Consider the following 16,376-nt stretch of genomic DNA (forward strand, 5'->3'; position numbering starts at 1 on the left):
TATACCCCATTAAGGAGCTTGCTGCCATAGACCTTAGCAGCTCCGAAGAAGAAAGCCTAGAGGAGGAGGCAGCCGCCTATGCAAAAAATAACCGTTCTGAGATAAGACTAAGAAAGATCTTGAGTCCCTCGGCCCCGCCCTTGTCTCCGGCCTATGCCCCTGGCAGTGTCTCTAATTCATTTCTCAGCCCAGGAGATCGGAGACAGCTACAGCTGGCATTTCCGGTCTTTGAAGGGGCAGAAGGCACCCGTGTTCATGCCCCAGTAGAGTATAGGCAGGTCAAAGAATTAGCTGAGGCAGTACACGCATATGGAATTGGGTCTAATTTTACTGTATCCCAAGTAGAGAGGTTAAGTGCAGCTGCTATGACGCCAGGAGACTGGCAGGACACAGTGAAGGCGGTACTTAACAATATGGGCCAATACCTAGAGTGGAAGGTCTTGTGGCACGAGGCACTGCAAGCACAAGCCAGGATTAATGCAAACACTGAGGGACAACAATTATGGACTTTTGGCATGCTGGCTGGAGTTGGCGTACACGCGAATGACCAGACCACTCATCCTTGGCAGGTCTATGCACAGATAGCATCAGAAGCAATAAAGGCATGGAAGTCTTTCCCTAGGAAGGAAGGCAGTAATCTTTATTTGTCCAAAATAACTCAGGGGACCAGTGAGTCCTTCTCTGACTTTGTAGCCCGCATGACTGAGGCAGCTGGCAGAATCTTTGGGGAACCAGAGCAAGCAATGCCATTAATTGAACAGATGATCTTTGAAAATGCCACAGCTGAATGCTGTGCAGCCATTGTTCCTCAGAGAGCCAAGGGGCTACAAGACTGGTTAAGAGTCTGTTGCGGCTTGGGAGGTCCCCTTACTGATGCCAGACTTGCAGCAGCAAGCTTAGAAATGGCTGCAGTCCTCCTTAAAGGTCAGAATCATGGAAAATTCCCTTCAAAACATATGGCCTGATGCTTTGCCTGTGGGAAGGCAGGACATATGAAGAAAGAGTGCCCAAATAATCAAATACCATCCAAACTGTGCACCAGGTGTGGAAAGGGCTATCATCTGGCTCGGGATTGCTGCTCTGTTAGAGATATAAGAGGTCACATCCTCCCTCCAAATCCCTCAGCCATTAAGGAAGAAAATTTTTCAAAAAACGGATATACAGGCCCAAGATCCCAGGGCCCCAAAAGATATGGGACACTGCTGAACACTCAGGGGACTCTTTTCACCACAGGAATGGATCTCCGTTCCACATCCCGAGTCCTACTAATGCCACACATGGGGGTGCAGCCGATCCCGGTTGATTATAGAGGCCCCCTGCCAGGGGGAAGTGTTGGCCTTATTTTAGGCCACTCCTCTCTTACTTTAAAAGGACTCATGGTACACCCCAGTGTAATAGATCAGGATTATACAAGAGAACTTCAAGTTCTCTGTTCTAGCCCACAAGACGTATTCTCCATCTCCCCTGGGGACAGGATTGCTCAATTGGTTGTCCTTCCAAGCTTGCATGATTGTTTTCCATCCACCGAGAAGCTTAGAGGTGCTCACAGGCTTGGTTCCTCAGGAACTGACTTCGCTCATCTGGTGGTTGACCTTAAAACTAGACCCACATTACAATTAGCAATAGAGGGGAAGAACTTTACTGGAATTCTGGACTCAGGAGCGGATAAAAGTATTATTTCTTCTAATTGGTGGCCTAAGACATGGCCTGTTACACGATCGTCCCACTCCCTACAAGGATTGGAATATGAGGCCAGCCCCGCAGTCAGTTCTCACTCCTTGACTTGGCAGGCACCAGAAGGTCAAACAGGAAGTTTTATACCTTATGTGCTTCCTCTCCCTGTCAATCTCTGGGGAAGAGACATCTTACAAGACCTAGAGCTAGTTCTGACCAGTGAGTACTCCCCACAAGCTATAAACATTATAAAGAGAATGGGATTTAAAGAAGGGAAGGGTCTTGGCAGGAACGAACAAGGAAGGTTAGATCCTGTCTCACAAGAATCAAACACAGGAAGACAAGGCCTGGGTTTTCCCTAGTTGCCATTGAGGGTTCTATGCCCATACCCTGGCTCACAGAGGAGGCCATGTGGGTTCCTCAGTGGTCCCTATCCTCTGAAAAATTGGAAGCTGCTACAAAACTAATTAAAGAACAAGTGCAGCTCGGTCATCTAGAACCTTCTACCTCTCCCTGGAATACACCCATATTTGTCATTAAAAAGAAATCTGGAAAGTGGAGACTTTTACATGATTTAAGAGCTGTCAATGCACAGATGCGACTATTTGGCTCTGTGCAACGAGGCTTGCCTTTACTCTCCGCCTTGCCTAAGCAGTGGAAAATCATAATTATAGATATTAAAGATTGTTTTTTCTCAATTCCTTTGTGTTCACAAGATAGACCAAGATTTGCATTTACACTACCTACTATTAATCATTTTGAACCTGATAAAAGATGTCAGTGGAAAGTTCTGCCTCAGGGCATGGCCAACAGCCCCACTATATGTCAGCTGTATATACAAATGGCCCTCGAGCCAATTAAGAAACAATTTCCCTCTCTGCTGCTGGCCCATTACACAGATGACATTATTATGTGTCAAAAGGATTTAATTACTTTACAGACCTCATACCCCTTATTATTAAACACCTTGAAACAGTGGGGTCTGCATGTTGCTACTGAGAAAGTTCAAATATCAGAAATTGGCTCCTTCTTAGGGACAGTTATCTATCCAGAAAAGATAATTCCAAGGTGCCATAACACAGTGGTGGGTAAGCATCTAGTTTTGAAAACACATAAATCAAAGTTTTTGGTTTCATCTATGCGTTTCAACTGGGCATCTTGTAAAGCATTTTCTACTACTTGTAGAGCACGGCTCACAGCCGGTGTTAAGGCCCTCAGTGAGGAAATATGAGCATCCCCTTCCAAAATATCAAATAAAGGTTTCAGCTCAGCTGAGGGAATTTTTAAAAATGGTCTTAACCAATTTATATCACCTAATAATTTCTGAAAATCATTCAAACTATGTAAATGATCTCTACGAATCTCCACTCCCAGATGGAATGGTAGTTTATACAGATGGGTCAAAAACAGGAGTGGGTGCCTATGTGGTTAATGATAAGGTTACATCCAAACAATACCATGAAACCTCACCTCAAATTGTGGAATGCTTAGTCGTGTCAGAGGTTCTGGAAATCTTTCCAGATGCCTTAAATATTGTTTCAGATTCCTTCTATGTGGTTAATGCAGTGAAAGCATTAGATGTTGATGGGTTAATTAAGACATATAGCAGACTTGTAGAAGTTTTTCAAAAGATTCAGCTTATCCTGGCTAAGCAAAGATTCCCTGTCTTTATAACTCATATTAGGGCTCACTCAGGCTTACCAGGACCTATGTCCCGTGGAAATGACCTGGCAGATCGAGTCACAAAGTTGATTGCAATTGCCCTTTTGCCAAAATTGGATTTGGCTAAAGCCTTTCATAAAAGGTTTCATGTGACAGCTGAGATGCTACAATGTCGATTTAACATCACTAGAAAAGAGGCTAGAGATATCGTGACTCAATGCCAAAACTGCTGTCAATTCCTACCTGTTCCCCATACCAGAATTAACCCTCAGGGAATTAGGCCATTACAGATCTGGCAAATGGATGTTATTCACATCCCATCCTTTGGCAAATTACAATATTTGCATGTCTCCATTGATGCCTGTTCTGGAGTTATGTTCGCCTCTCCATTGACTGGAGAAAAGGCAGCCCATGTTATTCAACATTGTCTCGAGGCTTGGAGTGCCTGGGGAAAGCCTAAAATCCTTAAAACTGACAATGGACCAGCCTACACTTCTCAAAAATTTCCACAATTTTGTCGCCAAATGGAGGTGACACACCTGACGGGTCTTCCTTACAACCCTCAGGGACAGGGCATCATTGAGCGTGCTCATCGTACCCTTAAAACTTATTTGATAAAACAAAAAGGAGAAGTTGAGGAAGCTCTGCCCACGGTGCTATGGGTTACTGTTTCTCTGGCACTTTTTACTCTCAACTTTTTGAATTTGGACAGTCAGGGCAACACTGCGGCTGATCTCCATTGCCTGGAACCAACTAGGCCAAAAGAAATGATAAAATGGAAAGATGTTTTGACTGGTCAATGGAAAGGCTGGGATCCTATTTTAATAAGATCCAGGGGAGCAGTTTGTGTTTTTCCACAGAAAGAAGACAACCCATTTTGGCTGCCAGAGCGACTGACGCGGCGACTCGCGGTTCCTGAAAATGACACCCCCCCCCCCCCGAAGGATTCATCTGCAGACGCTCTCAGTTCTCACTTGGACTCTCCTAAATTGGGTTCCTAGTATATATAGTGAATTTAGATGGCTATCCTATCTGCTTTTCCAAAACCTATGCCCTTGCCTTCTTAAAAGGCGCCACTTCTGCTAAACAGAATTTCTCCTATACCCTTAACTGTAATGCCTCACCCCAGTTTGTGTGTATCCTCCATTTCTTTTCATCCTATCCAACAACTCCTTTAATACTTCTACCAATGTAACTTGCTTTATGTCCCAGTGCTGGTCTGCTCTTGTCTATAAGCAGGCCCTAATAGCCAGTATACCACTATGGATCCCTATCCCCGTTCAGACATCTGGGACCTTGACCTTATTTCGACAGAAGAGAGATTTTGATATAACTGCAGCCATTATCACTGCTATTACCATCTTTGCAGCTGCAGCTGTGACAGCCGGCATAGCCTTGGCTAATCAAGTTACAGCAGCTACTGTTGTTAAGCAAATTTCAGAAAAGACTTCTGAGGCTTTGACAACTCTACAGAAAGTGGATGCACACTTGGCATCAGACATTCTGTTGGTCAATCAGAGAGATGATTTGCTCCAAGCCCATGTAGAACAACTCACAGATGTGGTTCAAATGAGCTGCGTGTCAGCAACCCCACATCTAGGTATTACACATCTGAGATTTATGAATGATACATATATTCAAAGCCATAAACTTTCTGTTTATTTACAAGGGAATTGGACTAGGGAGCTGGACCAGATGCAGCAGTGATTGCAGATCCGGATTTCGAGCCTTAATGGAACACAAGTGGACCCTGTTACCCCTGGCGATTTTACTTCTTGGCTTACCTCTGCCTTTTCTTTCTTTCTTAAATGGTGGGGATAGGCCTGTTTGGTGCAGCCCTATGTTGTGGATTAGTGTTCATGTTATGGTTGGTCTGCAAGCTCAGAGCCCAACAAAAACGTGACAAGGTCGCTATCGCCCAAGCACTCGTAGCCTTGAGCAAGGATCTTCCCCTGAAATTTGGCTATCTAGGCTAAGAAAGTAGCTGATGACTGAGACCCTCAGTTGATGCACCCCAAGGGTTCAGCCCATTGCACTGGGTCCATGAGAGGTCTAAGTCTAGCCATCCCTTGCCTGAATAACTGTGGTACCTGAATATTTAGAGGTGTTTGCGAGTGGGTACTCGACAGGGAATGTTACACGAGTGTGGATAGATTTTCTGAAAGTATGCCTGATTGCACAAAGGTTTGATGCCAAAACCTCCCCTCCACACATGGATGGCCGCCAGGCGCTCCAGAGTGGAGGCTCCCTTCCCCCAACAAAAAAGCATCGAGATGGGTATGGGAAGTATTACTCATTGTACGATGACAAGAGAAGAAACCCATTACAATATCTCATTTTGCACAGGGGATCAGGCCTCTGCTTTCCCTCACTGAGTTGGTGCCGCGCTTGATAGGCAAAAGGCTGTTCCATCTTAATAAAATTGAAAGGGGGAGATGTTAGGAGCCGCGGCGAGCGGTGATAACATTTGCCATTACAAGATGGCGCGGACATCCTGTGCTCCCACAAGTAAACAACTAACTGCGCAGGTGCAAAAGGCAAAAGCACGCCAAGCCACTGCCCATCCCGGGGCGTAATATGGGGTGATGAGTGAACAGCCAATCAGAAGTGAACACACCATTCTAGGGTACATATAACAGTGCCTTTCCCGGGCTTGGGGTCTTCCACTTCTGCTGATACAAGAATAAAGCCTCGCTGTAGTAACTACCCAAACACTGCCTCACGTGTCTCTTTCGCGGGTGAAGGGGACTCAGAAGGGGTGCGGAATAAATAAGACTGCCAATAAGACAAAATGACAACCACCAGATTAGGAAAAGGTCTTTACCAATCCTGCATTCAATAGCGGTCTAATACCCAATATATACAAAGAACTCAAGAAATTAGACTCTAGACAACCGAATAACCCTATCAAAAACGGAGTACAGAGCTAAACAAAGAATTATCAACTGAAGAAACTCAAATGGCCAAGAAGCACCTAAAGAAATGTTCAACATCCTTAGTCATCAGGGAAATGCAAATCAAAACAACCCTGAGATTCCATCTCACACCAGTCAGAATGGCTGAGATCAAAAACTCAGGTGATAGTAGATGCTGGTGAGGATGTGGAGAAAGAGGAATACTCCTCCATTGTTGGTGGGATTGCAAGCTGGTACAACCACTCTAGAAATCAGTCTGGTGCTTCCTCAGAAAATTGGACATAGCATTACCTGAGTACCCAGCTATACCACTCCTGGGCATATACCCAGAAGATGCTCCAACATATAACAAAGACATATGCTCCACTATGTTTATAGCAGCCTTATTTATAATAGCCAGAAGTTAGAAAGAACCCAGATGTCCTTCAACAGAGGAATGAATAAAAAAAAAATGTGGTACATTTACACAGTAGATTATTACTCTGCTATTAAAAACAATGAAATAGGGAAATTCTTAGGTAAATGGATGGAACTAGAAAATATCATCCTGAGTGAGATAATCTAATCACAAAAGAACATACATGGTATTCACTCACTGACAATTGGATATTAGCCCAGAAACTGGCAATATCCAAGATTCAACTCACAGACCACATGATGCTCATGAAGAAGGAAGACCAAGTGTGGGTGCTTCGGTCCTACTTAGAAGGAGTAACAAAATACTCAAGGGAGCAAATATGGAGACAAAGTATGGGACAGAAACTGTAGGAGGGGCCATCTGGAGACCATTTCACCTGGGTATCCATCCTATGTGCAGTCACCAAAGACAGAAGCTGATGTGGATATCAGGAAGTGCATGCTGACAGGAACCTGATATAGCTGTCTCCTTAGAGGTCTGCAAGAGTCTGACATATACAGAGGCAGATGCTCAAAGCTAACCATTGAACTGATCAAGGGGTTCCCAATGGAGGAGTTAGAGAGAAGAGTGAAGAAGCTGAAAGAGTTTGTGGCCCCATGAGGAGAGCAACAATACCAACCAACCAGAGCTCCCAGAGTCTAAACCACCAACCTGAGAGCACATAGGGAGGGACCCATGGCTCCAGCTGCATATGTAGAGGAGGATGGCCTTGTCGTGCATAGGTGGGAACAGAGATCCTTGTTTCCATGAAGGCTGGATGCCAAGTGTGGGGGAATTTGATGGTGGGGAGGTGGGAGTGGGAGGATATGTGGGGGCATATCCTCATAGAAGCAGGAAGAGGGGGAATGGGATAGGAGGTTCTTGGGCAGGTGGGTGGAAATGGGGTAAGGGCATAACATCTGAAATATAAATAAAATACCCAATTAAAAAAAGAATAATAGGAATAGAGGAGAGTGAAGATTCCCAGCTTAAAGGGCAAGAAACTGTTTTTAACAAAATCATAGAAGAAACCTTACCCCAACATAAAGAAAGAGATGACCATAAATGTACAAGAAGCCTACAAAACACCAAACAGAGTAGCCCAGAAAAGCAATTGCTCCTATTACATGATAATCAAAACACTAAATGCACAGAACACAGAAAGAATATTAAAAGCAGCAAGGCGAAAAAACAAGGTAACATATATAAAAGCAGACCTATCAGAATTACACTGGACTTCTCAACAGAGACCCTAGAAGCCAGAGGAGCCTGATCAAAGGTCATGCAGACCCTAAAAGAACAACAATGCCAGCCCAGGTTACTATACTCTGAAAAACTCTCAGTCATCATAGATGGATAAACCACAATAGTCCATGACATAACCAAATTTAAACAATATCTAATTACCAATGCAGCCCTACAAGAGGGTTCTAGAAGGAAAACTTCCATACAAGGCAGTTATCTACACTAAAGAAAAAAACACAAAATTAGTCATCTCATAAGAAATCCAAAAGGAGAAAATCACATACACATGCCACCTACAACAAAAAACATAACAGGAACTAAAAATCATCTATCCTTAATATCTCTCAATATCAACAAACTCAATTCCCCAATTAAAAGACACAAGCTGCCGGGCAGTGGTGGCGCACGCCTTTAATCCCAGCACTTGGGAGGCAGAGGCAGGCGGATTTCTGAGTTCGAGGCCAGCCTGGTCTACAGAGTGAGTGCCAGGACAGCCAGGGCTACACAGAGAAACCGTGTATCGAAAAAAAAAAAAAAAAAAAAGAAAAAAGAAAGAAAGAAAGAAAAAGAAAGAAAGAAAGAAAGAAAGAAAGAAAGAAAGAAAGAAAGACAGACAGACAGACATAAGCTAACAGACTGGATATGCAAACAGAATCCAGCATTTTGCTGCATACATGAAACATAACTCAATGACAAAGACAGATACTACCTCAGAATAAAAGGTTGGAATAAAAATCTTTCAAGCAAATGCATTCCAAGAAACAAGCAGGAGTTGCAGTTCTAATATCCAATAAAATACATTTTCAACAAAAAGCTATCAAGTGAAATGGGGAATGACACTTCATATTCATCAAAGGAAAAATCCATCAAGAGAAAATCTCAATCTATACTCAAATATTTCAGAGAAAGTCTGAACATCTATACTCAAATGCAAGGGTACCCACACTCATAAAAGAAACGCTACTAACGCTCAAAACACACATTGACTATGACACAGTAATAGTCAGAGAATTCAACACTTCACTCTCACCAATAGACAGGTCATTGAAACAGAAACTAAACGGAGACACAGTGAAACTAATAGAGGTTATGAACCAAATAGGTTTAACAGATCTTATACACACACACACACACACACACACACACACACACACACAGACAAAACATTCCATCCTAATATTAAAGAGTATAACTTCTCAGCACCACATGGTACCTTCTCCAAAATAGACTATATTATCAGTCACAACACAAGCCTCAACAGATACAAGAAGATAGAAATAATCCCATGCATCCTATCAGATCACTATGTTTCAATAACAGCAAAAACAACAGAAAACCAATGGAAACAGAACAACTCTCTACTCAATGATAGCATAGTCAGGGAAGAAAGAAAGAAAAAAATTAAAGACTTCCTAGAACTCAATGAAAATGGTGATACAGCATATGCAAATTTATGGGATACGATGAAAGCAGTGCTAAGAGGAGACTTCATCACACTAAGTGCCCTCCTAAAGTAATTGGAGAGATCCTACACTAGCAATTTAACAGCACACTTGAAAACTCTAGAACAAAAAGAAGCAAACACACACAGCGAAGAGGAGCAGCGGGCAGGAAATTGTCAAACTCGGGGCCAAAATCAACCAAATAGAAACAAAGAGAATGATACAAAGAATCAACAAAACCAAAATCTGGATCTTTGAGAAAATCAACACGATAGATAAACCCATAGTCAAACTAACTGGAGGGCACAAAGATAGTATCCAGATTAACAAAACCAGAAAGGAAAAGCCTATACTCAACAAAAGTGGAAAATCTAGATGAAGTGGATGATTTTCTCAACAGATACCACATACCAAAGTTAAATCAAGAGCAGGCAAAGTATCTAAAGAGTCCCATATCTCCTAAGGTAATAGAAGAAGTCATTAAAAATTTCTCAAACCAAAAAAAAGCCATATGGCTGTAACATAGAATTCTATCAGACCTTCAAAGAAGAACTAATACCAATACTCCTCAAACTATTCCATAAAATAGAAACAAAAGAAACACTACCTAATTCATTCTGTGAAACCACAGCTACTCTGATACCTTAACTACACAAAGACCCAACAAAGAAAGAGAACTTTACACCAATATTGCTTATGAATATTGATGCAAAAATACTCAATAAAATTGTAGCAAACCAAATCCAAGAACACATCAAACTCTTCATTCACCACGATCAAGTAGGCTTCATCCCAGAGATTCAAGCTTGTCTCGATATATGAAAATCCTTTAACATAATCCACTGTATAAACAAACTCAAAGAAAAAAATTACATGATCATCTCATTAGCTGAAAAAGTCTTTGGCAAAATACAATACCCCTTCATGCTAAAATTACTAGAGAGATTAGGAATTCACTACCCATACCTAAACATAAAGCAATGTGAAGCTAACCAACAAGCAGTATCAAATTAAATGGAGAGATACTTGAAGCAATCTTACTAAAATCAGGGACAAAACAAAGATGCCCACTCTCCCCCTATCCATTCAATATAGTACTTGATGTTCTAGCTAGAACAATAAGAAAAAAAAAAGAGATCAAAGGCTTGGCAAAAAAAAAGTCAAGGTATCACTGTTTACAAATGTTATGATACTATACATAAGTGACCCCAAAAATTCTACCAAAAAAGTTCTACAGCAGATAAACAACTTCAGCAATGTGGCTGGATATAAAATTAACTCAAATCAGTAGCCTTCCTTTATACAAGTGATAAAAGGGCTGAGAAAGAAAATAGATAAAGAACACCCTTCACAGTAGTCACAAATAATATAATATATCTTGGGATAACTCTAACCAAGCAAGTGAAAGATCTATATGAAAAGAATTTCAAGTCTCACAAGAAAAAAAAAATCAAAGAAGACCTCAGAAAATGGAGAGCTCTTCCATGCTCATGGATTTGTAGGATAGTACAAATAGTACTATTTGTAAAATTTGTAGGATAGTACAAATAAATAGTACATAGTACAAATGGGCATCCTACCAAAAGCAATCTACAGATTCAACAAAATCCCCATTCAAAATTCCAACAAAATTCTTCTCAGACATGGGAAGAACAATTCTCCATTTCATATGAAAAACAAAAACAAAAAAACAAAAAACCCAGGATAGTTAAAACAATTCTCAACAATAAAAGAACTAACTTCTGGGGGAATCACTATCCCTGATCTCAAGCTGTAATACTGATTTAAAACCTGCATGGTACAGAAACAGACAAGTCAACGAATGAAGACCCAGAAGTAAAACCATGCATTTATGATCACTTGATTTTTGACAAAGAAGCCAAAAATAAACAATGGAAAAAAGAAATCATCTTCAATAAATGGTCCTGGTCTAACTGGTAGTCTGTATGTAAAAAAATGAAAATAAATCCATATTTGTCACCTTGCACAAAGCTCAGGTCCAAGTGGATCAAGGACCTCCACATAAAAGCAGATACGTAAAATCTAATAGAAGAGAAAGTGGGAAAGAGCCTTGGACTCATTGGCCTGGGAGTAAATTTCTCCACTCCAGTGGCTCAGGCTCTAAGATCAAAATTTGATAAATGGGACCTCATGAAACTGAAAATCTTCCATAAGGCAAAAAAAAAACACTGTCAATACAGATTGGGGAAAAAAAATCTTTACTAACCCTACATCCAATAAAAGGCTAATATCCAAAATATATACAGAACTCAAGAAGCTAAACGCTGGGGGTGCACATCCAGATTCAACCATCATCCATCATGGCAATAAAGCCATTTTGAAAACCCAAGGACTTTTCTCCTGTCATTGGGGCCACTCCGTGAGGAACTGTGGAGAAGGCCTTTAAAGAACCACTGTAGCCACAGCTGCAGTGCCTAACTTCCCGCCTGGAGGAACCCCCTGCATTCCAGCCAACTACCCACAGCTGGTGCAACCAACATGAGGCACTGCAACACAACTTCAGAAACTGATACTGGGGGTAATCGTGGAAAAGTTCTCAACTATCATGCTGCTGCTGAGGAGAACTTCTCCGCGTTCCAGCTACAGGGACAGCCCTCTTCAAGCAAGCTAGCCAGGCCACCGAGTCTGCTAAGTGAGTATAGTAACCAAGTCTCTCCCAAGGGGTGCTGCCGGGGGCCTTCCTTCTCTCCCCCACCCCATTTCTCTCGGCTGTGGGCCGGCAGGTCATGTGCCACATGCCCCCAGTCTCCGTCCTTCTGCGGCCTCTCAGTGGCATCTGAGAGCCCAAGAGTTCTGCACCCCTGTGGAACCAGACTGAGTGAAAATTCCCCATACCAGGCTGGGCCCCGCCATGCTAGCCCAGTGCTGTGCAAAATAAACTCAGCAAAGATTCTGCATGCTCCTGTCATACTGAGCTGCAATCCCAGCCAACCACATCGTGGTGGCAGATGCACAGACCCATAACACAACAGAGATTCATGCGTGGGCCTACATCACTCTCTACAGATGGTAGAGGACTCGACTCGTATAAAGCCAGCTCCAAGAACAACCCCCGCTGGTGCCCACAGAAAAAGCCTCTCCATGGGACAGATCTCAACGACAGACCTTGAAGTGCTTGCTCCCAAGTAGCCTAATGCTTGCTACACAGCCTTTACAGACATCCCCCTGCCAGGGTGCTGCTTCCCTGTTGTGATTATCCTATTGGTACTCCCACAAGTCTAGCAGAGACAACGCCATCTCCTGGAACCTGCCTGGGACGCCAAGCTGCCTTCTTCCAGCCACCTCATCTGACTGAAAACCCCAGACATGCATGCTGAGACCCAGACGCACACACTGGGATCCAGAGACACACACTAAAGACTCCAGAGACACACTGAAATCCAACAGAGACAATGCCACCTCCTGGAATCTGCCTGGGACGCCAAGCTACCTTCTTCCGGCCACCCCGTTTGACTGAAGACTCCAGAGACACACGCTGAGTTCTACAGAAGACAGATCCAGACCTTCCAGCTACAGATAAACTCTTTTGCCAAAGTCAAATAGCTAAAAGTTACATGTTAGTAAGAAAAACATGTCTATCTAGATTAATCAGATGTTATTACCCTCAAACTTTACCACCTGTGTTTAATTGATCCCTTGCCTTCCTAACCCCCACCCCCAGCCCCCTTATCCTATGGCTTAATTGTCTCACACCCTATGGCCTCCATAGTGTTTTCTTGTGACTTCCTCATCCAAAATTTTCACTACCGATGACAGTGACCACCTTCTTTTTTTCAAGAAGAAAACAGGGGGAGATGTAGGGTCGTGAAAGGGGTCTTGGTTTTGGTCAAAGCACTGGCTGGAAAGCTCGGAGACCCAACAGGTGTCCATTGCCTGTAAGGGACAGGCATCTATTCTGCTGCGCTCCCAGAATCCAGGCTCCTAACATGTGATGTTCAGGGCAATGCAGCCCCACTCAAAGAGCACAGGTAAAGGGCATGACTACAGGCCTCAGGCCCTAGAGAGATTTACATACAAATGAGATGCCTGAAGGCCAAGGGGCAGAGCCAATTAATCATTCTTCCCTAGCCCCTCCACCCTCCCTCCCTCCCTATTTAACTCAGGTCTGCTCTGAGTTTGGGGGGGGGGGTGCACATCCAGATTCAACCATCATCCATCATGCCAATAAAGCCGTTTTGGAAACCCCACCACCACCACCCCCAAAAAAGAAGAAGCTAAACTCCCAAAACCCAAACAAACCAATCAAAAAATTGGGTATAGAGCTAAACAGAGAATTCACAATACAGGAATGTCAAATAGCTGAGAAGCACCTAAAGAAATGTTCAAAGTCCTTAATGATCAGAGAAATGCAAATCAAGACAACTCTTACACCAATCAGGATGGCTAAGATAAAAAAATAACTCAGGTGACAGCACATGTTGGTGAGGATGTGGAGAAAAAGCAACACTCTACTGCTGATGGGACTGCAAACTGGTACGATCTTTTTGGAAATCAATCTGGAGTTTCCTCAGAAAACTGTAAATAGATTTACCTGAAGACCCAGCTATACCACTCCTCAGCATATACCCAAAAGACGCTATACTATACCACAAGAACACATGTTTCACTATGATCATAGAAGCTTTATTTGTAGTAGCCAGAAGCTGAAAACAATCCAGATGTCCCACAATGGAAGAATAGTTACAGAAACTGTGGTTCATTTACACAATAGAATACTATTCAGCGATTAAGAATAGGGACATGGGTTTTGCAGGCAAATGGATGGAACTAGAAAATATCCTGAGTGAGGTAACTCTGACCCAAAACAGCATGTGTGGTATGTACTCACGAATAAGTGGTTATTAGTCCCACAAAAGGACAGAATACCTAGGATACAATCCACAGAAATCAAGATTAACAAGCTGAGGGGCCTAAGGGAGGATGCTTCAATCCCACTTGGGAAGGAGAAGAAATCAATCAGGAGAGGCAGAGGGAGGGAGGGAAATGGATTGGAGAGGGAGAGGAAAAGGGGAATACCATCAGGTATGGGGGAGGAGGGAGACAGGAGAGAAGCCCTGAAGGGCAGCAGAAGCAGGGAAATATACAACCTCAGTAGGGAGGGGGCCTCTAGAAAGTACCAGAGACTTGGGAGGTGAATGACTCTCAGGACTCAAAGGGAGGGAAGGACCTTAGATGAAATGCTCACAAATGGGCAGTGGGAACTCATAGAGTTTACCCCCAGTAGAAAGATGGGGCATCAAGTGGAGGGATGGGGTTGCCATCTCACAGTCAAAAATTCTGACCCAGAGTGGTTCCTGTCTAAAAGAACTGCAGGAACAAATATGGAGAAGAGGCTGGGGGAAAGATGGTCCAATGACTGGCACAAGTTGAGATCCATCTCAAGGGGAGGCTCCAAGGCCTGACACTATTATTGATGCTGTGGTGTTGTTACAGACTGGAGACTAGTAGGGCTGTCCTCTGAGAGACCCAATAAGCAGCTGACTGAGATAGAAGCAGATTCTTACACTAAACCATTGGCCTGAAGTCAGGGACCCCTGTAGTTGAATTAGGGGAAGCTAGAAGATACTGAGGAGGAGGGCTACCCCATAGGCAGACTAGCAGTCTCAACTTAACTGGACCCCTGAGGTCTCTCAGACAGTGAGCCACCAACCAAACAGCATTCATAAGCTTATCCAAGGCCCCTTGCCCCCCCCCACACACACACACATATTGCAGAGGACTGCCCTGTTTGGCCTCAGTGAGAGAATATGTGCCAAACGCTCCACAGACTTGAGGCCCCAGGAAATTGGGAAGCCTTGTCAAGGAGGGACATCCTCTTGAAGACAGGGGTGGGGGAAGAGGAATGGGATGAGGAACTGTGGAAGGGGGGACCAGGAGTTGGGCAATAGCTGGACTGTAGAAAAATTATATATATACATATACATATACATATACATATACATATACATATACATATACATATATATATATATATATTCTGGATATATATATATACACACATATATATGTATATACATATACATATACATATACATATATATATATATCCAGAAATCAATAAGAAAAATATATATCAATGGACAGTGATAATGATGTGCTGTCAATAATTCATGACAGCAATTTCTTCCACACTGGTTACTGGTTGAAATTCAACCTTATCAGAAACAACAAATTATTCTAAAATCACTGTTCTTTGAAATCTCGCTCCCATTATAAGTTTCTAATAGGAAACTTATATATTATGTCTAGAATGAATCATCACACATATAAGTGAAGGTGCTTTTTCAGATAATGACTGTATTATTGGTGTCTAAGAGTTCCTAAATTGGATTTTGTGACTCTCATCATCCTGTGCATCTCTTTTAAAAATTATCTTGATTAAAATTAAGTCCATAGGGGCTAGAGAAGTTAAGAGCACTAACTGCCATTTCAGAAGTCCTGAGTTCAATTTCCAGTAACCGCAGGATAGCTCACAACCACCTGTAATGGGATCCAATGCCGCATCTGATGTGTCTGAAGTCAATAGCTACAGTGTACTTATATAATTATTAAATAAATACATATTTTTTAAAAATTAAGTTCACACATATTTCTATACATTTTGTCAAATATTGCATAAAGCAGTAAGCTAATTTCCATAGCATTGGAGATTGTCTTTATAGAGATTAAAGTCTAGGGATCACCTCCTGAGCATTTATGAAACATACTAGAGTCCAATGACTTTGGGCAAGGTAGACAGAAAATTGGCTTTGTCCTTTCTATTCCTATGATTGTAATCTAGATGCTAACACAACAAGCCCTTCATAGAAACTGGAAGAGAAATCATTGTAGAAAACTGGTAAATATTCAACTCTATACTTTTTGTTTTTAGCTTTACTGAGTAAAAGTCTATCTAAGAAGTGTCATTTTATATTTATTTATGCAGCCTTTATCAGCACACTATTAAGAATGTTTTCATACTTTCACAGACTAAAATAAAAAAAAAAAAATACTGTGTAGCTCTCCTGTGCATCTGAGGCC

The sequence above is a fragment of the Arvicanthis niloticus genome, chromosome 20 (assembly GCF_011762505.2).
Source record: "Arvicanthis niloticus isolate mArvNil1 chromosome 20, mArvNil1.pat.X, whole genome shotgun sequence".
In the NCBI taxonomy this organism is placed as follows: domain Eukaryota; kingdom Metazoa; phylum Chordata; class Mammalia; order Rodentia; family Muridae; genus Arvicanthis; species Arvicanthis niloticus.